Consider the following 23844-nt stretch of genomic DNA (forward strand, 5'->3'; position numbering starts at 1 on the left):
GTTATATCTTGATTCTCTAGTTTGAAACATCTTTTGTAAACAGTGAGGAAGCATGAGATTGTGAGCCTTGTACATCACAACTGCTGTGTAGACATCAACAAGATCATGCAATTTTAAGATATTTAATCTAATAAAAAGTGGATTTGTTGGAGCAAGGTATTCTGAATGGCTGATCACTCTAATTGCTTTCTTTTGTAATAAGAAGATGGGTTGTATATTAGTTTTATAGGTATTCCCCCATATTTCCACACAATAGCTAAGGTATGGAAGGATGAGGGAATTGTACAGTATATATAATGCATTTTGATTCACAGAGGTTTTTATTTTATACAGTATGGCAATAAGTTTGGAAATTTTTGTCTTTAGTGTATTTAAGTGTGCTTTCCAATTTAACTTATTGTCAATATTGATTCCCAAAAACTTTGTAACATACACCCTTTCAATTTCTACCTCCCCAATTTTGATTCGACATGGTTTGTTTACTTCCTTGTTTCCGAATATAATATATTTAGTTTTTTGCAGATTTATGGAAAGTTTATTTACATCAAACCAGTTTTTAAGTATCTTGAGTTCAGTTCCTACTGTGTTCAAAAGCAGCTCAAGATCTTTTCCCGAACAATACAAACTGGTATCATCGGCAAATAGAATACATTGTAATTTGTTGAGGACTTCGCTGATTTCATTAATGTACATAATAAATAGTTTAGGTCCCAAAACGGAGCCCTGAGGAACTCCGTGGGTTATTTTTGCCTCCATTGAGTTGATATTATCAATATGTACATACTGATTTCGGTCACTTAGATAACTTTTTAGCCAATCATGTGCTAAGCCCCTGACACCATACCTTTCTAATTTATTTAAAAGTAATGAATGGTCTATTGTGTCAAAGGCCTTGCTAAGGTCAATAAAGACTCCAACAGCATACTCACTGTTCTCAATAGATGTTGATATCTTTTCTACTAGTTCCGTAACTGCCATTGAAGTGGACCTATTGGATCTAAAACCATACTGATGTTCACTTAACAGGTTATGCTTGTCTACAAAGCTATCAAGTCGTTTCACAAATAGCTTTTCCAGTATTTTTGAAAACTGCGAGAGTATTGAGATCGGTCTGTAATTGGTAAACTGTTGCTTTTCTCCACTTTTAAAAATAGGTATTACTTTGGCAGTTTTCATTTTACTCGGAAAGATACCCATTGAGAAAGACTGATTACATATATACATGAGAGGAGTAACAATAAGATCAATGATATCTTTCACGAGGACCATATCTATATCAGATCCATCTGTTGATCTCTTAGTTTTGAAGGAATGTACAATTTCAATGATTTCGCTCTCACTAACACTTTTAATGAAAAGTGAGTTTAGATTATTTTTAATATTCATTTCTTTAAATTCATTGGCATTGCTTGGTAGCACAATTTCATTGGCTAACTTCGGCCCAACACTGACAAAAAAACTGTTAAATGCATTAGCAATTTCCTTTTTTTCACTGATGATTGAATTATTCATTGTGAAGTAATTTGGATATTCTTCCTTTTTTCTTCCATTCCTGATAATGCCATTCAATACCTTCCAGGTACCCTGGATATCACTCTTGTTCTGCTCCAGCAATTTGTGATAGTATGCTTTTTTATTGAATCTTATTATTTGAGTTAACTTATTTTTGTACATTTTATATCTTTCTTCAGTTTGTTTAGTCCTTTGCTTTAAATGTACTCTATAGAGTTGTTGTTTTCTTTTACAAGCCTTAGCTATGCCCTTGGTTAGCCATGGTTTATCCTGGCTGTTTTTGTTTTTAGTATAATATTTCTTACACGGACAGTGCTGGTCATACAATTGGATTAGGGTAAGTAGGAAGGCATTGTATGCCTTATCAGGGTCAGGAGTTGCATACACTTCTTCCCAAGTTTGGGCACATAAGTCCCCCTTGAGAGCAGCAATAGCTTCAGGTGTTCGATGTCTTACATATTTGAAATCATTTATTTTGGTTGTAATATTTTGCAATTGTTTAAAAATACTAAAAATAGGAAGATGGTCAGTGATATCATTGATAAGTACTCCAGCTGTAATTTGACTTGCTAATTGATTAGTAAATATATTATCTATTAACGTTGATGTGTCCGTGGTAATTCTGGTTGGCTTAACAATAAGGGGAAAAAGGGAGTTGCTATACATAGTATTAATGAAGTCTGTTGTTCTTAAATTTTTCTGAGGGTTCAGTAGATTGATATTAAAGTCACCACACACAATATGGACCTTGTTTAAATTACTAAAGAGGTAGTCCATTTTTTTATTGAAAATGTCTAGACATGATCCAGGTGTTCTGTACACACAACTAACAACAATATTTTTAGACTTTTCTACAATAATTTCACATGTTATACACTCCAGAACATCATCGATGGTGGTTGACTTGCTATCAATCTTTTTAAACCTCAGATCTGTATCTATGTATAGTGCAACGCCCCCACCTCTTTTATTTATCCGATTTGTAGTGAACAATTCATATCCATCTAATTGAACTTCACAGCACCTATCTGCATCCAACCAAGTCTCAGAAACAGCAATGACACTGAATTTATTAAACTGATTAAGATATTGTTTAATTTCGTTATAATTTTTGTTCAAACTCCTACTATTAAAGTGTAGAATGCTAAAGGCTCCATTCATATTAATGCGTTTAAATTGCTCGTCAGTATAGTAATCACAATCATTAATTATATTATTAAACAAATGCTTATCCGGATCTATGTCACAGCCAAACTCATTTACTCTATAATTTGTATCATTTGTACCATTTATATATTCTGTATCATTGTTATCAATATCCACTTCGCTCAATTCATCCTCACTGTCATACATTTGTTTTTAGTTTTATCATACACACACATTCCCCCTGAAAGCGCATAGCGTTGGACACACCCAACCACAGGACCACTCACGCTCATGGAGCACATACTCACGCACGCAGGACACGTACACACACAACGTACACATCCACATTTATGCCCAAGCGACGCGCTAACAATCACACACACGCGCACAAACAGCACGCAATCAGACGCACGCAGAAAACTACTGTCTATTTGGAGATGTCCCGTACAGTTCCCAGTACTCCCAAGTCCAAAGTCCAAAGTCCGAGTATTCGAAATATTCATATCCACTTGTCGACTCCACTGAATATTATTAGAACTCACTGTCATTATATCCTTTGAGAAAAAAGTACCAAAACGCAAGCCTTCCATCCAACGCAAGACGAACACACACTGTCCATTTGCAGAGTTACAGTATATCCTCAGTCTAACAGAAAAATATCCATCAATCCATCGCCTCCTTCGTGTTAAATTATTCCTCCAGGAAACATCCGCTGCGTAACTAAAAATAATAATAAGGCTAGATGTGGCCTGTGAGCATCCATGTCCTCCCATCTGTGGAGTGTCTAACATTGTCTGTGGAGTGTCTATTTTTAATAAATCCTGTCTGGTCTTGGTATATAATTGACTGCACTACTTTCTCTAACCGGGAAGTGAGTGCTTTGGAAATAATTTTTATGTCTGTGTTAATAAGTGAGATGGGACAGTAGCTTGAGGGTAACATGGTGTTTTTGTCTGGTTTAAGTAATAATTTAATGTTTGCTGTATTCATGTGGCCTCCTACATAACCTTTATTTTTAATCTCTGTTACTACTCTGAAAAAAAGCATTGACCAGAAGTGTTTTAGGAATTCAGCAGGGAACCCATCTGGACCAGGTGCTTTGCCAGTCTCCAGATCTCAACCCCATAGAAAATCTTTGGAGGTAGTTGAAAGTCCGTGTTGCCCAGCGACAGCCCCACAACATCACTGCTCTAGAGGAGATCTGCATGGAGGAATGGACCAAAATACCAGCGACAGTGTGTGAAAACCTTGTGAAGACGTACAGAAAACATTTGATCTCTGTCATTGCCAACAAAGGGTACATTACAAAGTATTGAGATGAACTTTTGTTACTGACCAAATACTAGTATTGTGGTAGTCAAGACCGGTCTTGGTCTCGAGACCAAATTTTAAAGGTCTCGGTCTCGTCTCGGACTCTGAAGCATTTTGATTCGGTCTTGTCTCAGACTCGGGCTGCCCGGACTCGGGATTTTCTCTCAAGACCGTTCGAGACCAGCACTAACTCCTGTTATTTTTAAACTTTTTTATAATGTGATAATAACAAGGAGAAGAACGGGATAAAACAATCTTTTATTCATTCTTTAATCCACCCTGTATAATGACAGAAACCTTTCTTAAAGTGACTGAGGGACGTGTGTGACACACTCGTGTGTGTGTGTGTGTGTGCGCGCGCGCGTGCGTCTGGCTACAGTGTCAGCTTGGACCGCGGAGCAGAAGGAGATATGAACTAATCACCGGTAAAAATCCCAGTAAAACTCCAGAAAACAATCACCAGTAATAAATATTATCTCTCTGGTAAAGACAGTAGCTCTAACAACTGGTAAAATGATAAACTGGTGATATTACTGCCTGTGAATGCAGTACGGGGACGCATTTACTCCTCCTCTGGGTCCTAGTGCCAGCCGACCAGTGAAGCCTGTTCTGTTTACCGAGGTCCGTGTGTTTTTAATAAGTCTGTGTGTCTGTGTGTTTATGTCTCTGTCCATCCACTCTTTTCATTATATCCATGTCTTTTAAGGCTTTTATTACATAGTGTCGGTTGTAGTCCGGGCCGCCGCCATCTTGGATTATGTCGTCAACAGCGCGTCATCAACGCAAATCGCACAAGCCCGCAATGAGTCAAATAACTGTAAAGAGGTCTTATATTAATCTATTATCTTTTTAAAGTGGTGTTTTTTTTGTGGCTTTAGACTCCAATTACATTTATGTATATAATATGTTCCCCACAATATAAACAGGTTCACAATATAATTATTTTTTTATAGTTTCTGTTTCCACTGTATCCAGAATAACAATAATTCTCAACAATAACTATTGATTGATTTATCACATGACTGTTCCAGGGTTTGAGTTTGTTTTATTTAGTATCACATCTACCTGTAGATCTATGTTTTTTTACACTGATGACAACTTGTTTGTAGTTTTATTTCAGAAAGTTTCACTTTTACAGTTACAGTTGGAAACCTTTGTTATTGAATATCCTAGATATATTACAGTAACCAAATTAAACTATATCAACTAAGTGAATTAATACAAATAACCTGTTTAAAGGCTTTTTCAAACAAAAAAATTATCTTATGAAATCTGTGACCTGTTGACCTGCACAACTCAAAGAATCAGAATCAAGAATCGTTTTTTCTTGGCAGAAATACTTTTAAACACTTGCTGTACATTCAGCTGACATAAAAATATTGTTTTCAAATTTGTAGAATAATTGTGAATTTATCAGAAGCAGTAGTAGTTTTAATATTTTAGTTAATTTTTTGCAGGCACCTTTTTTGTCCATCAAATGTATTTAAAATAAACTAAAATTAAAGAGAGATGTTATTTAACTGTCAAACCTTGTCATAATTATTTTCATTTATATACTGTATTTTTTTAAATTGAAAAAAAAATGTTTATGGTCTTGGTCTTGGTCTTGGTCTCGGTGCATTCTGGTCTCGGGCAAGTCTTAGTCTCGGATAGTGTGGTCTTGAACACAACACTACCAAATACTTATTTTCCACCATAATTTGCAAATAAATTCATTAAAAATGTGATTTTCTGGATTTTTTTCCCTCATTTTGTCTCATAGTTGAAGTTTATCTATGATGAAAATTAAAGGCCTCTCTCATCTTTTTAAGTGGGAGAACTTGCACAATTGCACAAATGGCAGCTGACTAAATACTTTTTTGCCACACTGTAAATAAACAAATAATAATATTGTGTCACTTATTACTGTTAACTAATACAATGTGCTTGTAGAACTGTTGTATAAAAGCAATATCACACTCGAGGGTGCTTTTGTGCTGAAATATTAGCACTGGTGTGATTATCTACGACACTCTGCCTTCAGGCTTGTGCCTACGACCGAATATGATATTGCCTATATTATTTCACAGGACCCTCCACACTTTCTGTACAGCAGCACAATTACATTGTGCTCCTGCTGAGACTGTCAGTGTCACTATATCATTTGTATAAATGAATGAGTTGATCCGTCCACTTAAAGAGAGTGTCTCTCCACAGGCTTCATCAGCTGACTGTAGATCAGTCCATCACATATAAATCTATATCTTTACTAAAGGATGTCATCAGTAAATGTAAAGATTGCATTTATGATTAAAAATATTCTTTCCTAAACACAGCTGTCAGATCTGCACCAACCAGGATCGTCTAACAATGAGCAGCTCATTTTACAAGAGAACTGATTGGTGACCTTTTGGGCGACCTCAGTGAAATTGAAAATTGTCCAGACTGCTCTCATAGACACCCATGTAAAATCTTTTTTCTTACTAATTTCAGTAGTTACAATACATTTCTTATTTTTTTCCGGGAGGGTTTTTGTCATACCTAACCTAGTTACGCGGCCCCGTGAAGCAGAATGCAAGTATCGCATGGAAAGCACGCCAACTGAAGAAAGGAGGAAAAATTGTGAAAACTTGGACCAGAGGCTGCAGGATTTACATCACACCCCCAGGAGGAGAAAATGGAAAACCCGTTCTACTCCAAAGGATGGAAGACCTGGAAAAATACGAATGAGGTACCTAAAAGTCAAGAACACTGAAAAAAATCATGGATATGGACAGAATCACTAAAAATCATCCACAATATCATCAACATCAACAACGGGAGATTAATCAAGTAGACGAAGTGGACCCAAACAACTTTTCACACTGGAAACAATACACGAACTGCCATTACTACACAGAGAATGACTTCAAAGTGGAAAATAAGAAGGAAAAAGGTCTGTCACTTGTTCACTGTAATTGTCGCAGTATGTATGCAAATTTTGAAGACATTAAGGATTACATCTCTACATTGTATAGGTTTGATATAATAGCACTATCAGAAACTTGGATGACAGAAAAAAAAGGCATGGATTTTATGATAAAAGGATATAAATTTGTCTATAAGAACAGATTACATAAACCAGGAGGAGGGGTAGCACTATTCATAAAAGAAAATATAGAGATGGAGATTATAGAGTCTTTGAGTTTAACTGTGGAAGAAGTAATGGAATGTATAACAGTGAAAATTACAAGTCCAGAGGGACATAAGATAATAATCTGCTGTTAATATCGTGCACCTGACTGTAAAATAGACATATTTAATGAGAAACTAACCAAAATGATAGAAGAAATTAAAAATAAGAGATTACTGATATGTGGAGACTTCAATATAAACATTTTAAATCCTTTAAAAAATACACACATTGAAGACTTCACCAATTGCATGTACACAAATGGATTAAAACCTCTCATAACGCAACCAACCAGAATTAATAAACACAGCTCAACACTGATAGACAACATCTTCACAAACATACAAAACACAGATGTAAAGAGTGGTATATTAATAAATGACATTTCAGATCATTTACCAATATTTATGATACTAAACACAAAAGACAAGAAGAACCGTGAAAATCATAACACACAGACATACAGGAGACTGGAAGGAGAAAAACAACTAGAAAACTTTAAACAACAGATAAGAAGAGAGACGTGGGAGAGTGTCTTCAAGGAAGGAGATGTAGATACAGCGTATGACACATTTACAGACACAATAACGACAATATACGATAAATGCTGCCCTTTGAAACAAATAACCAAAAGTAAAATAAACAATGTACCATGGAACCATTTTGACAATGAGAAGAAAGACATTGATAAGTACCTTGTACTTGAAGAAGTAACAGAAGCAGAGGTGGACAGAATAATCACAACCTGTACCTCAAAAAAATCCAGAGACGTTAATAATCTAACTATGAGTCTAATAAAAACCATAACAGCTGAAATAACCCCGCCATTAACACATATAAGTAATCTCTCATTCAAGAATGGTGTTTTCCCAGAAAAGATGAAAATTGCAAAAATCAGACCGATTTACAAGGGTGGAGAAAAATGGAATTTCACTAATTATCGACCTATATCAATATTACCACAATTATCAAAAATTCTGGAAAAACTGTTTATGAACAGACTCGACAAATTTATAGAAGACAATAATATACTACATGAAGGACAATATGGATTTAGAAAAGGACGTTCAACAGCAATGGCTATAATTGACATCACGGAGAATATAAGAGAAGCATTAGAAAAAAAACTATTTGTATTCGGAATTTTTCTGGACCTAAAAAAAGCCTTTGACACAATTAATCATGATATTCTTGAACAAAAACTTCAAAATTACGGAATAAAGTACAACGCCTTAAAATGGATTAAAAGGCTATATGACAAATAGGAGACAATATGTTGACTTTGAAGAACACATATCAAAATGCCAAACTATACAATGTGGTGTTCCACAGGGTTCAATTTTAGGGCCAAAACTGTTCATTCTATACATAAACGACATTTTCAAAGTCTCACATAGCCTCAAACTAACGTTGTTTGCAGATGACACAACCATTCTATGCACAGGCAAAGACATTAACACTCTAATAGAGTCAACAAATGAGGAACTATTAAAAATTCAAACTTGGTTAGATGTAAACAAATTAGCCCTAAACGTCAGTAAAACAAAATTCATTAATTTCGGAAAGAGAAAAAAAACGGGAGATATAAGACTGAAACTAAACAAGGAAATAATAGAAGAAGTAAAAGAATATAGGGTACTAGGAGTGTGGATGGACGACAAGCTGACCTGGAAAAAACATATACAAATAGTTAAAAACAAAGTTGCAAAAAGCAGTTACATCCTATGGAAACTTTAACAAATCCTACAAACCAAATCACTTAAAACAATCTATTCTTCACTCATAGCATCGCACTTAAATTACTGCTCCGAAATATGGGGTAATAACTACAAAACGTATCTTGAACCACTATTTAAACTACAAAAAAAAGCTATAAGAATTTTACATAAAGCACCATACAACACACACACAAACGAATTACGCAGAGACACAACAGTCCATTAATCTGATACGATTTAAGGAGAAAACGAGGAGTACATTTCTACATGATTACAGATCTCAAGTCAACTCTTCATTGAACTCTACAGCGACGACATGGAACTCATTAACTGGTCATTGAGCGCCATTGACAAAATCTTCTCAACGAGGCAATTGCTTCAGCACGAAATACCGTGTCCAAAGGACACATACCCAAGTGGATATGTCATGGATGCACGAGGGAGAAGCCAGATGCTCTGTCTCTCACTGCTGACAGTGGAAGATGTGGAGGACATCTATCTGCTAGGGGTCATGATCTTTGGCCTGCTAATGATGGGGGTATGTGTATGTGCATGTGCCTTCCGGATGGATCGTAAGCTGAGGCGACTTTCAGAGGATATGAAGGTTCTCAGAGAGAAGAAGAACTTTACGTTTGGAGAGTTGGAGGAACGTAAACAACGACTGGAAAAGAAAACCCGAGGAGATACGGAGGAAAAGGACAGTGAAGAGGAGTAACAACAGGAACAATGACTGCAGACGAGAACACATCACATAAAAAAGGACAAAAAAAAAAAAAAGGGAAGAAACGAGGTTGGATGTAAAATTATCTGTGTTTAAATTAGGGGACGGATCTAGATAAGCATAATGCTTTTTTCCGTCGCCCTTTCCGGCATGAAAAAGGACATAAAAAAAAAAAAAAAATAAATAATGATGTGATTTTGCTCTGAATGTCAAATGAATTTCTGTGAATGCAACCATGTCGGAAATGAACTGAATAAATAAAAATAAATAAATAAATAAATAACGTGATCACTGCCTGCGTCAGATTGGCTGGAAATGATGTAGTTGAAACTGATTTTACTGTAGCGCGTGAATTTCTGATGAGGAAGATGAGTGACACCCCAGTTCCCCACAAACACAACACATGGACGATCGCCATCGTCCTCAATCTTCAATCTTTTATTTGTATAGCGCCAAATCATAACCAATGGTATCTCAAGACACTTTACAGTAGAGCAGTCTTAAGGACGGACTCTTCATTTTATGGATACACACATATGCATATATACGTATATACACATACATATGTATCCCACACCCAACATGAATTCATCATGGCAGCAAGGAAAACCTTCTGTTAAGCAGCAGGAACCTTGTGTGGATCCCATTCCTATGATGAACAGCCATCCACGTTATGCTGTGTTGGGTGTGTGCAGAGGAAAGGGTGGAGACAGAGTTGTTGAGACTCTGTAACTCCACACTGAGGATCCCACGGACCTGCAAGACAGTCCTCAGCACATTTAACTGTAGAATCAGAACAGCATCATAATGAATGAACTCTTGCAGGGTTTTTCATAAAGACACATGCTTTGTTTCACAAATATATGTTTTATGCAAACTTGTAGTGTAAATTCTGAAATGCACACGCTCTACTTCACAAATATTATTTTGAGGCACACGTAATATAAATCCACATATAATGCAAATTGCTGATTGTGCATTCACAAACTGCTTCTGTTCTGTGAAACATCTGTGTATTTGTGAGAGAAATGTGTGGTAAATTATGAGACTACCATGACGTCTTCAACGAATGTCACCATTGGCTGATAAAAGTGATTGACTGATTCATCAGCCAATCAGATGTGTTTGCTTTCAGCTGATGTATATTAAAGCATTTAACATGTGATATTAAAGGACCTGTACGCCTCCAGGATTTTGAGGCGTGCAAGAAAGATTGTGGCCGACTCCTCCCACCCCGGTCATAAATTGTTTCAATCTCTCCCTTCTGGAAGAAGGTTTCGGTCCATCAGGACCAGAACCTCCAGACACAAAAACAGCTTCTTTCCATCTGCCACCATCCACATGAACACACCCCAAGTCACCCACTGAACCATGATGACATTATCTGCTGCACTGTATATATATATATATAATTATATTTATCCTATTTATCCTTTATTCTCTATCTATCCTTTATTTATCCCTCATCCTTTATATTTTTCATTATTATTATTATTATTATTATTGTTGCTGGGTTGTTCTTTGTTTTTTTTCTTTATTTTTTTTTTTAGTGTTTGTTTTGTGCACCAACTACCAAGACAAATTCCTTGTACTGTCCTTAAAACTGTACATGGCCATTAAAAACATTTCTCATTCTGATTCTGATTATAGTCCTTTTTCAATAAAGAATTGATTCCAGCAAGATGCATATGTGAAACTATAGGTTAGCCAAGAGGCCCTGAGTTAAGCAATAACCCCATGAGAATTCCCACAAGAATGTGGTATTATGGTAAGGTTGGAAATACATGCAATTAGACTTCGTGTCTGCAAAGTTCCTCTTGAGTAATAAATCCTAAGGCTCTGGAGATACCCCAATTTGACACTAACGGGAGGTGTACATACTTTGGGGCAAGAGATTATTGACCCAGGTTGTTAATTGTTATTCAGAGACATGGGAACCTAAGAACTGTTCCAGATGTAAGACTTGTTTTTCCCAAATCTGTGTTACTGCGCTGTTGAGGCACGTTCAAATTTCCCGTTCTATGTTTTACATCAACCCAGAGCTGAGTTGATGCCTTATATGGTGTTAAGCTAATGCTAAAGGACATACCTCTGAATGATATATATGATTTGCTCTCCTTCTTTGGGTTCAGCGTTTTGCATCAATTGGACAGCAGCTCTCAGCAGGTCTAATTTTTTGTAACCTGTTTGGACTTTTGATTGTATTAATAAATCAGAATCAGAAGAGCGTTATTGACCAGGTACAGTTTAGAACAATACAAGGAATTTGACTTGGTAGTTGCAGTGAAAGAAGACACATCAACACACCGGAGCAGCCATTTGCGTGCCCACATATTTAGGTGAAAAAGGGATCAACAACAGGAGGAGAGGAGGGGTGAGGGGAAAAAAAAACTGCCAGTTTGAAACTGATTTCCCTAAACAGAGAAAGCAGTGTGAAACCAGGAAAAAAACCCGCCTCCGCAAACATAAATGTAAGCATGACACAGTCAAACAACTCGAGACAAGGCACGTGGGAAGGGTTGGGTGGGAGGTTGGCTGGGGGAGGAGGTCAGGTGGGATGAACAACAGCCATTTGGGGACATGGGCGTGCTGCCAATGGGCGCTGCAACCACGCCTCCATGCAGCACGGAAGGGAGGGGGGGAAAGAAGGCCAACGAGGCATTTGAAGTTGAAGACCTGTAGCTGTGCTACTGACAACAACCAGATGACGTGTGGAAAAATTCAGCATCAACAGTTCTAGGTGGAAATGTAGGGAAGGAGCGGGGGGAGGGAGTGGGGGTAAGAGCCGCCGTCTGCAGAAACTTCCTGGTGATAAGAGATGAGACAACCTTGGCTGGCTGGGGAGCTGAAAGGGTAATAAGCAATGTGTTTTTGATACAGGCTTTGTCAATTTCCAATAGCCTTCTGTCCTGGGTCTCTCTGCTGTAATTTAATGAGTGGCCTAACTTCCATTTCCATGCCGGGTCTCCAACTTCTCCCAATTGTCATCCATAACACGTAGACGATCCATAAGCAGCTCTTGCTTGCTTTTGATATCCATCAACACATGAGTGTTCAGAGCCCTGCTACATCCTTCAGAAATCACTGGCAGCTTTTCCAAAACAGTTGCCAGCGTAGTACGGACTTTTCGATAGGTTAGGACACCACCAGCTCCGATCAGCAGCATGCCTACTATCATTATTCCAACCATGTAGATGTCCTCCACGTCTTCCACTGAAATGATGGACAGACACACAACTCGCCACTTGTTCCAAGGGTCAAGTGCATATCCAGCCGCAAACATCCCGCTTGGACATGTGGGTTCACCACCCCCGGTTCTTTTCGTCGAAAAAATCTGATCGATAGCACTGAAAGACCAACTAATTAATTCCATTATTCTGGTTTTGGATGAGTTGCAGAGAGAGGCTCTTGTTAGGTTCACAGGACCAGACAAAGCAGCAGCTGGGAGAGATAAGAACGGAAGGGAGGGAGAAACAGGGAGGGGGAAAGTGCGACTGTCCTCGTCGAGAGAAGCAAGAAGAAGTACAAATTAAGGAGAAGTAAAAATAGGCAGAAGAAACTGCCTATAATTTACAAGTCACTTGTCCTGGAGACTTTTTCTACATCACCTTTTTGTCATCACCATCCACACCACAAGAAACAACATTATTGGCGTCACGAACTTCCTCTGATGTGGTCGTCGCTCTTGTGACCAAGCGGTGTCTCTGGCTTTTCTCCATCAACTAAGGAAGGGTGAGTATTTCCTCATGTTCTTAGAATTATGGATGCTCTGAGATATGCCTGTCGGTCTGGTGTGATGGCTACACAGATAAAAGAATCTGTGTGGATAGAGAGTGTATGTGGATGTGGTATGAGTGATGTGGAAGTGTCTTTGTCTAAATTTAATGTTACATTGTTAAGGCACTTATGGGGAAAGAGCACTATGATATAAAAGGTAGGGTTAGGCATTAGTGAGATGAGGCAGTACATCCATGCATGAGAATTTAATGCTAAGGGTCCACATACTATTTCTCAGTAAGACAGAGAAGCAGCTATGTCAGGTCTCATAATTGCCTATAGTTAATCTGGAATTGTGTTAGATTAGATTTTAAATAAAATAGATGGAGAATAATACAAGTGAGCATGCAATAAATGAATAAGTTAAGAGATAAATAAGGGAATAAAATGAACATGTAATGGATCCATGGATTAGGTGAAGTTCTCACTTGTTGAGAAGAGATGCGCGAATTAAGTCGACATGGTCTGTACGGAACTGACCAATAAAGAGCTATTTTAGTTTTTCTATTGTTGTTTGTGACACCGTGAATGAATAGATACTATTTCTGGTCAATTATATTTGTTTTTTTGCAGTTTGGTTGTGTATATTTTGTGTGTGTGTGGTCGACGTCGATATGTCTGTCATGACTGTGTTATATCATGTTTATAGATTTAATAATAATACTAATAATAATACATTTTATTTAAAAGCGCCTTTCAAAACACCCAAGGACACTGTATTTAAATGGTTGTGTGTTTAGGATAAAGATTGTTTAATGCGGAAGGCAACTTTTGCCTCTTAAAGGGTGTTTGATTATAAAGCTTGTTTTGTAGCAGAGCATTTATTGGTCAGGATTTAAAAGAATATGGGCCCATATCATTTATGGGGCTTTTGATGAAAGAAAAAGGGAAGATATGGTAAATTATAATAATATACATGAGCCATCGTAGAGAGACTACTGTGCTTCTCTGCTTTTTTCTTACATCTCTGTGCTGCTGCAGACTGGGGCTCCCACGGGGAGGAATGCTGTGTATATGAAGGGAGCGCATGTGAGAGAGATGAATTGAAATCCGCTGTGTTCTGCAGTGCTTTAAATATTTTTGATGTTTTTAAACCTGCCCCATGTGCTTAAGTGTTTTATTAACACTGCGTGGGTGATAGCGGTGGCAACCGGGAAAGTTGTTTATCTATATTGAATAAATCGGTAGATTGATTTATCAATCAATCAATCAATCTTTATTTGTATAGCGTCAAATCATAACCAATGGTATCTCAAGACACTTTACAGTAGAGCAGTCTTAAGGACGAACTCTTCATTTTATGGATACACACATATGCATATATACGTATATACACATACATATGTATCCCACACCCAACATGAATTCATCATGGCGGCAAGGAAAACCTTCTGTTAAGCAGCAGGAACCTTGTGTGGATCCCATTCCTATGATGAACAGCCATCCACGTTATGCTGTGTTTAGTGTGTGCAGAGGAAAGGGTGGAGACAGAGTTGTTGAGACTCTGTAACTCCACACTGAGGATCCCACGGACCTGCAAGACAAAAGCCAGAAGGAGTACAGGAGCAAACACACAAGGGAAGAAGCAGACATAGAGGGAGTGTTTGAGAGAGGAATGGGACCCTCTCCGGTCCCTCTCTAACCTAAATGACCTCTCTCTTAATGCCCACTCCAACCTCTCTCCAACCGAGCATGCCAGACCCCCCCCGGCAGTCTATGCCTATTGCATCTTAATTATGAGCTATGAGCTGGTTCCTAACTAAAAGCTTTATCAAAGAGGAATGTTTTGAGCCTAACCTTAAAGGTAGAGAGGGTGTCTGCCCCCCGAACCGTGGTTGGTAGATGGTTCCAGAGAAGTGGGGCCTGATAACTGAAAGCTCTTCCTCCTATACTACTTTTAGAGACGAATGGAACAACGAGTAGTCCAGCATTTTGAGAGCGTAGTGTTCTGGGGGGATTGTATGGCACTACAAGCTCCTTGAGATAGACTGGTGCCTGTCCATTTAGGGCTTTATAAGTGAGAAGAAGAATCTTGAATTCTATTCTATATTTTATGGGAAGCCAATGCAGAGAGGCTAATACAGGAGTAATGTGATCTCTTCTCCTAGTTTTAGTCAGTACACGTGCTGCAGCATTTTGAACCAGCTGAAGTGTCTTAAGCGACTTGCTCGGGCAGCCTGCTAAAAGAGAGTTACAATAATCCAGTCTAGAGGTAACAAAAGCATGGACTAGTTTTTCGGCGTCGCCCTGAGACAGGATAGATCTGATTTTAGCAATGTTACGGAGATGAAAGAAGGGAGTTCTTGAAGTTTGTTTTATGTGAGAGTTGAAGGATAAGTCCTGATCAAATAGAACCCCAAGGTTTTTAACAGTTGTGCTTTGTGCCAGAGTAATGCCATCTAGGGCAGTTAGGCTAGCATAGGTTTCTCTAAGGTGTTGTGGGCCCAGTACAATGACCTCAGTCTTGTCTGAGTTGAGAAGAAGAAAATTTTGGTCCATCCAGGCCCTAATGTCCTTTAGACAGGCCTCAAGTTTAGATAGCTGATTTGTCTCACCTGGCTTCATTGATACATACAGTTGGGTATCATCAGCATAGCAGTGAAAGTTAACAGAGTATTTTCTCATAACATTACCAAGGGGGATCATATAGATACAGAAGAGGATTGGACCTAGCACAGAGCCCTGAGGAACCCCGTAGCTTACTTTAGTGTACACAGAAGACTTATTATTCACGTGTACAAACTGGTACCTATCAGATAGGTAGGACTTAAACCAGTTTAGGGCAGTCCCTGTGATTCCAAGTAATTTCTCTAATCTCTCTAGTAGAATATAGTGATCTATAGTGTCAAAAGCTGCACTAAGATCTAATAAAACCAGCACTGAGAGTCGTCCTTCATCTGAAGCCCAGAGTAGATCATTAGTTACTTTAACTAAAGCAGTCTCTGTGCTGTGTTGAGCTCTAAAACCTGACTGGAAGTCCTCGAACAGGCTGTTGTTTTGAAGAAATTCACAGAGCTGAGCTGCCACAACTTTCTCAAGAATCTTTGAAATAAAAGGAAGATTAGATATAGGCCTGTAGTTTGCTAAAGTGCTGGAATCAAGAGTAGGTTTTTTGAGAAGGGGTTTGATTACAGCTACTTTAAAGGACTGTGGCACGTAGCCTATTGATAGGGATATATTTATTGTCTCCAACAAAGATGGGCAGACTAGGGGAATAACTTCTTTAAACAGCTTAGTTGGGATCGGATCTGAAAGGCAGGTCGATGGTTTGGAGGATGAAATAATAGAGTTAAGTTCCTGAAGTCCTATATGTGTGAAACAGTTTAGGTTAGGCCTATTTACATTTAATGGTACAGCAGGCCCAGGTGAAGGCAGGGAGTGGCTAATTTTATCTCTAATCTTGTGAATTTTATGGTTAAAAAATGTCATAAAGTCCTCACAGCTGAGGGCTAGAGGAATCATGGGCTCAATAGAGCTCTGACTTTGTGTTAGCCTGGCTACAGTGCTGAAAAGGTACCTCGGATTATTTTTATTTTCTTCAATTAGTGAGGAGTAGTATGTAGATGGACTATGTCGTAAGGCTGTCATGTATTTACTATGGCTTTCTTGCCAGAGTATTCGTGACTCCTCTGTTTTATTGGAGCGCCACATTCTCTCTAATTTACGGGTTGTTTGTTTGAGTGTGTGAGTTTCAGAGCTAAACCACGGAGCTTTCCTCTGACGTTTAATGGTTTTTTCCCTCAATGGGGCAATTGAGTCCAAGGTGGATTTTAGTAGACTAGCAGAGCTATCGACAAGCAGATCCAGTTGAGAGGGGTTATAATTAATATCATAGTTATTTATTGGATGGTGCACTGAGTTTAAGGCAGCAGGAATGGCCTCTTTAAATTTAGCCACAGCACTGTTGGATAGATTTCTACTCCTAACTATTTTATTGCACAGTGCGAGATCCTCTAGGATAATGTTAAAAGATATTAAAAAGTGATCTGATAGCAGAGGATTTTCAGGGTAGACTTTTAGTTCATTAATATCAAGGCCATATGTTAAAACAAGATCAGGAGTATGATTTAAACGATGAGTAGCTTCATTAATAGTTTGAAAAAAGCCAACTGAGTCTATTAGGGACATAAAGGCTGAGCTCAGGCTATCACTATCTTTGTCCACATGGATATTAAAATCTCCTACTATCAGTATTTTATCAGAACTGAGGACTAAGTTTGATATAAACTCAGAGAATTCTGATACAAATTCAGAATAAGGGCCTGGAGGACGGTAAATTATCGCAAATAAGACTGGCTGGCAGGTTTTTGATTCGGTATGAGATAAATTTAGAACCAGGCTTTCAAAGGAAGTGGAACTGGCCTTTGGTTTAGGATAGATTAGGAGAGAGGAATGATAAATAGCTGCTACACCACCTCCACGGCCTATGTCTCGTGGCATATGAGTATTTAAATGACTGGGAGGAGTGGCTTCATTTAAACTAACATATTCATCTTGATACAGCCATGTTTCAGTTAAACAGAATAAATCAAAGTTATTTTCTGAGATAAGGTCATTTACTAGTAGAGATTTGGATCTCAGTGATCTAATATTTAATAGAGCACATCTAATGCTTTTATGTTTTGGTGTTTCTAGATTTGAGATTTTAATTTTTTTCAGATTTTTATAATTGATAGTTCTTTTATTTGATTTTATGTTAAAATCATTGTGAAATATGGGTCGAGGGACAGACACCGTCTCCATAAAATAATATTCATCACCATCACAGCAGTTGCCATGGCGATGAACACAGCTATCCTGATAGCAATGGGAGGGAAACTGTCCTAAGGCAAGCGCAGAGGGGCGTGGAGGACTCCCCCTCTGTAACATGGTCTCATTCATGAGATGTCATAAATGTGCCATGTTTTCTGATAGTAGAGATGCTCCCTCCAAAGTAGGATGGATTCCATCTCTTCCTATCAGGATTTATAGTCATGGATTGAAATAAATATATGGTTAACATGGTTTGTCCGTGGTTAAAATAATTTAAGGGATATACCTGATTTATAGTATATTAAAAGTATTAAAGGCCGATGATAACTATAAATATTAATGGTGATATTATTTGTAATGATAATATTACAATAGCTTAGCGCTTTGAAACACTCAACTGTATTTTACATATATTGGGTTTCACTTACTTTAGTAAGTTGTTTCGGATTTGCTTATGTGGCAGTAACTAAAGTAGGAGTTATTTCAAAGTGTTGTTTAAGTGTTATAAGGATAGTGTAAAAGTCCGGTCCAGTGCGAGAGCCCGGTTTCTAGGTCGAGTTTCTCTTTGCATGTTTGTGTAGTGTTTTTATAATGTGGGCTAACTCTGTCTGTGTTGGTTGTTGTGTTTATGTGGCTTCATTTACCACTGGGCCGATTGTGGACACTACAGCCGGCTAACATTAGAGCCAGCTGTTAGTACATGGAATATCCATTATATGGATGAACGGAGCAAAGTCTGTGTGGTTGATACTGGTAAACGAGCGCTTAAACATGTTCATAAGTGAGCTAAACAGTATCACATTGTATATTTGGAACCCAGTCATTTTATCTTTGTTTATCGACCCGCCGGTGTTGTATATAGTATGGTTGCCTTTGTATTCAGTGATAGGACCTTTTGGTAGCCCGTCTTAGAGCCTGAACACTGCGAATAATAACTGCTTATTTAAATGTCTTACTAAAATTATTCAGACATACAGGTCTATTAAATAACTATATACAGAAAACAATGCTGTTTTTATTTTTGTGTTCGTCTCTGTGCTCGTTCGCCGCTGTGTGAAACGTAAGTTGTTTTATTTGAGCGTGCTCCAGTTGGTTTCATGTTTGGTGGTGGTGTTTGTTCGCTTACAGTGTCGCTGTTGCTTTAAATTGTATCGCTCTGTGTTGTTGTTTATTGTAGCATTAACCCGAGGGGTTTTCCATAAAGCAGGGTTAACAAACTCTGAGTCTATCCATAAACTCTGGGTCAACATACCCAGCGATGGGAAACTCTGTGTATCTGATTCCATTACAGCTGGTATGAAGTGGGTTAATCAACCCTGAGTATGTAAACCTTGGGTTACTGACGTGCACGCGCGCGATAAAAAGCCATCATCAATGGATTAGAGATTTACTCAAGCTGCCATAGCTACCACCCAGAATAGAAAGATTTATTCACCGTAATGGGTAAAATAAGCCGGTGTTTGAGGAATATGAGCCTGTTCTAAAGGTGTGTTCAGCCTTCAGTGACTATAGTCGTTTAAATCACCCATAATTAGTCACACTTTTTGGTCACTTCATCACTTTATTGCTTCAGTGACGTGACGAGACGAGTGGCGAATAATATGAATAAAATGTGTCTGAGGAGATGCGTCAGCAACATATGATGTCTGCATAGAGAGCCCTCTAAAGACAGTAAATGCCACTTGATATCACATAATTTATATTGATTTTTAATGTAATATTGTCGCCAGAGTCATCTCAACGTCCTAAAAAATGTCATAAAGAAATCCCTGAAGCGAGACGCGAACCCGTGACCCATCACTTCCAAGAGCAGCGTCACAATTCACTGCACCATCATAACTTCAAAGATGTATGATCTACAGATTTAACTGTATAACAATATAAAACAATAATCGAGCTTTAAAAGTGGATTCATTTAAATGATCATCTCCTCCTTTATATTATCCACAGGTTTGTATTCAGTGAACTTTACTACAGACGTCAGTAGATGTTTTAATGCAGATCAACCTCTCAGTGACTTTCACCTAATGATCTACATCTATAATGTTAGAAAGAAAACTACCGTTTGCACAAAAAAAGAAAAAAAAAAAAAAAAACGTAAATCAACACAACATTAGTAATGATGTGAACACGTCTGTGGTGTGTGATGTTACTAATGTGTTTCAGAGAAAAGTGTTAAGGTTTATTAAAGTGTTCAGAAACGGTGTTCATGTGGGCGGAGCCAGGTAGAAACCCAGGGTTTCTTTGATAAAACCTGCCAGTGACCAGGTTTAGTTCACGGACAATGTTACCATGGTAACATACTCAGAGAAGAACATACCTCGCATTTAGGAATGAGATACTCAGAGTTTCCCTCATTTGAGCCTGAACATACTCAGAGTTTGAACTTAACCCGCTTTATGGAACACCTCTCTGTTGTGATGTCCATGTGTGCAGTCTGTGTTGTTTTTTCCTGTGATTTTTGGAAGGCTGTTGTGTGCTCCGTGTGATGTGTTCCTTTCGCTGGTATAACTTAGACTGGAAGTGGCTTGTGTAGTGGACGGAGAGAGCTCCGCCCAGGGGTGATTATGACATGGCTGCCAACTCTATTAAAAAAAAAAAAAGAGGGAGCAGTTAAACCATTTAAATACAGTTTACACCTTAATATTTATGAATTATAATTATTAAAAACTATGATTGTTCCACAATTTGGAACTATAATAAAAGATACAGAAACTTATCAAGGATTTATTAAGCTTTTGAAGTCACAGCTTAAATATGATGATCAAATAATATGCAAAGAAAGTGACATGTCTTTTGTTTTCCTTCACATATGGAGCTGAGGGGATGACCCTGAATCGCCATTCCTAAAAAGCATTGAGAACACACCTGGGCCCAGTTGTTCAAAATGTGTAATCTGGATAAAAACTATCCAGATTTTGAAATCCCTTTTTTGTTATCCAGGATCATGTAATCCATCTCAGTTTTATCCCAGTTGTTCAAAGCAAAGTAGGATTGGATCAGTCTGATTCAAATCCAGATAATGTGTGCTCTAAATTAGACTGCATATCACATTGAAGGCCACTAGGTGCGTAAAAACAAACAAGTAGAATAGCCAGCATGGAGTAACTCAAAGTGTATTCATTTGAAGAAACAAAAAGAAAGCACAGAAAATACAAACATCCCATTTTCAATATTTTTTGACCAGCCAGACCATATCACATTCCATATTTCAAATTCAACCTTGAAACATGAGGAAAGCACAAACACATTCAGCCTTCTTCTTCTGTGGGATGATCATACATTTTAAGATGTGCTTTCAGAAGACGAATCTCAAGTTTGGCTTTGGTTTGCTGCAGTCTGGTTAAAGTAATTTGTTCCTCTGCCAGGCGAATCTGTACCTCTGCTCGTTCAGTTTTTCTTTTAAGAAGTGCCCTGTAGGCATCATCATCATCATCTTTGTTTGGCAAAATATGTTTTAAGGCTCTTTGATTTCCTGTTGCAGTGGTAAGTGTCTCTACTTGTGCAGATCCACCTTTTCAACTTCTTCCACATTAACTGTACTGAGATCAAGGATCACCGTTACGTCTGCATCAGTAGGATCTGATTCACCTTTTGTTAGGCTTGTATCCAGTAGTGAACCCAATTGCAGAGACGGAGACTGAGACTGGTGATGAATGCAATGAAAATGTTTATTTTCAGTACTTATTTGTTAGTTGTTTGCAGGTGAAGAGTCCAGGGCGGGTCTGTAAGCTGACAAAGAGGCAGGCAAGGCAGGTAGTTCACAGAGTTGTCCGTGTGGCTGAGCCCAGGCTGGTGCAGGAGTGGAAGGAAGGCAGGATCTGACTGAGCAAGAGGAAACTGAGTCTACGATCTGGCAAGGAGGTGGAGCTGACGACCGGTTCTTATAGCTGTGGAGAGTGGTGATTGGTTGTAGCTGAAGCTCAACTCCTGCACAGCTTAAGTCACTCCTGTAATTAAGCACACACACAGTGAGAGAGAGCCTGCAGCCTAAGAGGAGGAGGCAGAGGGCCTGACAGTACCCCCCCCCCCCCCCCCTAAGGGCGCCACCTGGCGCACTCCTGAGCATGTCAGGATGTTGCCAATGGAAATCGCGAACCAGAGTAGGGTCCATGATCTGGCGGCGAGGAACCCAACAGCGCTCCTCGGGACCGTATCCTTCCCAGTCGACCAAGTACTGTAAGCAACGGCCCCGACGGCGTACACCCAGCAGCCGCCTAACAGTAAAAACCTCCTGGTTGTCCACCACTCTGGGAGGGGGAGGAGCGGAGGGGCAAAGAGGGCTAGAGGAGACAGGCTTGATTTGAGAGACATGGAAGGTGGGGTGAACGTGGAGTGAGGCCGGGAGCTTGAGACGAACAGCACAGGGGTTAACAATGGACATGATTTCAAATGGACCGATAAACCGAGGAGAAAGTTTTTTTGATTCGACCTTAAGAGGGAGATTCTTTGAGTTGAGCCATACCCTCTGTCCAGGAGTGTAGTTGGGTGCAGGGGTCCGATGACGATTGGCCTGTTTCTGCATTTGAGTGGAAGAATGGAGCAGAGCTGTCCTAGCGCCGCATATGGGTCTGGACGGAGGGAACCGCTAACTCTTGCTCCTGTGAGGGGAACAAGGGAGGTTGATATCCAAGGGAACACAGAAAGGGGGACATACCAGAGGAGGCGTTGGGCAAGGTATTATGGGCATATTCAACCCAAGGAAGTACAGAGCTCCAGGAGGATGGGTTGGAGGAGGTGATGCAACGGAGCGCAGTCTCCATCTCCTGATTTGTCCTCTCAGCTTGGCCATTGGTCTGTGGGTGGTATCCAGATGAGAGACTGGTGGTAGCTCCGAGGGCAGAACAGAAGGCTTTCCAGACCTGGGAGATAAACTGGGGTCCCCTGTCTGAGACGATGTCAGAGGGTAGTCCATGCACACGAAAAACATGATGAACAAGGAGGTCAGCAGTCTCCCTAGCTGAGGGAAGTTTTGGCAGGGCCAAAAAATGAGCAGCCTTAGAAAAACGGTCAATAATTGTGAGGATAACTGTGTTACCGTTAGAAGGGGGGAGACCAGTGACAAAGTCCAAAGCGATATGTGACCAAGGACGACCCGGGATAGGCAGGGGACGAAGGAAACCAGAGCTGAGTTTATTGGAGGTCTTGTTTTTTGCACAAACCGAACAGGCGGTGATGAATGACCGGGTGTCTGCCTCCATGGTGGGCCACCAGAAACGGCGTCTCAGGAAAGCCAGGGTCCGGTTTATGCCAGGATGACAGGTAAGATGGGAGGAGTGAGCCCACTGGAGAACCTTAGAGCGGATGGAATCAGGAACAAACAGACAGTTAGTAGGACAGTTGCCGGGGTCGGCCCGCTGGTTCTGGGCCTGCTTGACCAAGGACTCAATATCCCAGGTAACGGTTGCAATGACACGGGATGGAGACAGGATGGGTTCTGGGTCGGAAACTGGCTCTTCTGAGAACTGGCGAGACAGAGCGTCTGGTTTTGTGTTGCGGGAACCTGGGCGATAGGTTAATGTAAAGTTAAACCTGCCAAAGTACAAAGCCCACCTTGCTTGCCTGGAGTTAAGACGCTTAACGGATTGGATGTATGAAAGGTTTTTGTGATTAGTCCATACCACAAATGGTTGCTCCGCCCCCTCCAGCCAGTGGCGCCACTCCTCCAGCGCTAGTTTGACTGCCAGTAGCTCCCTGTTACCGATGTCGTAGTTTCTCTCTGCAGGGGAGAGCCTGCGAGAGAAAAAGGCACAGGG

The sequence above is a fragment of the Gouania willdenowi genome, chromosome 18 (genome assembly GCF_900634775.1).
Source record: "Gouania willdenowi chromosome 18, fGouWil2.1, whole genome shotgun sequence".
NCBI classification, from domain to species: domain Eukaryota; kingdom Metazoa; phylum Chordata; class Actinopteri; order Blenniiformes; family Gobiesocidae; genus Gouania; species Gouania willdenowi.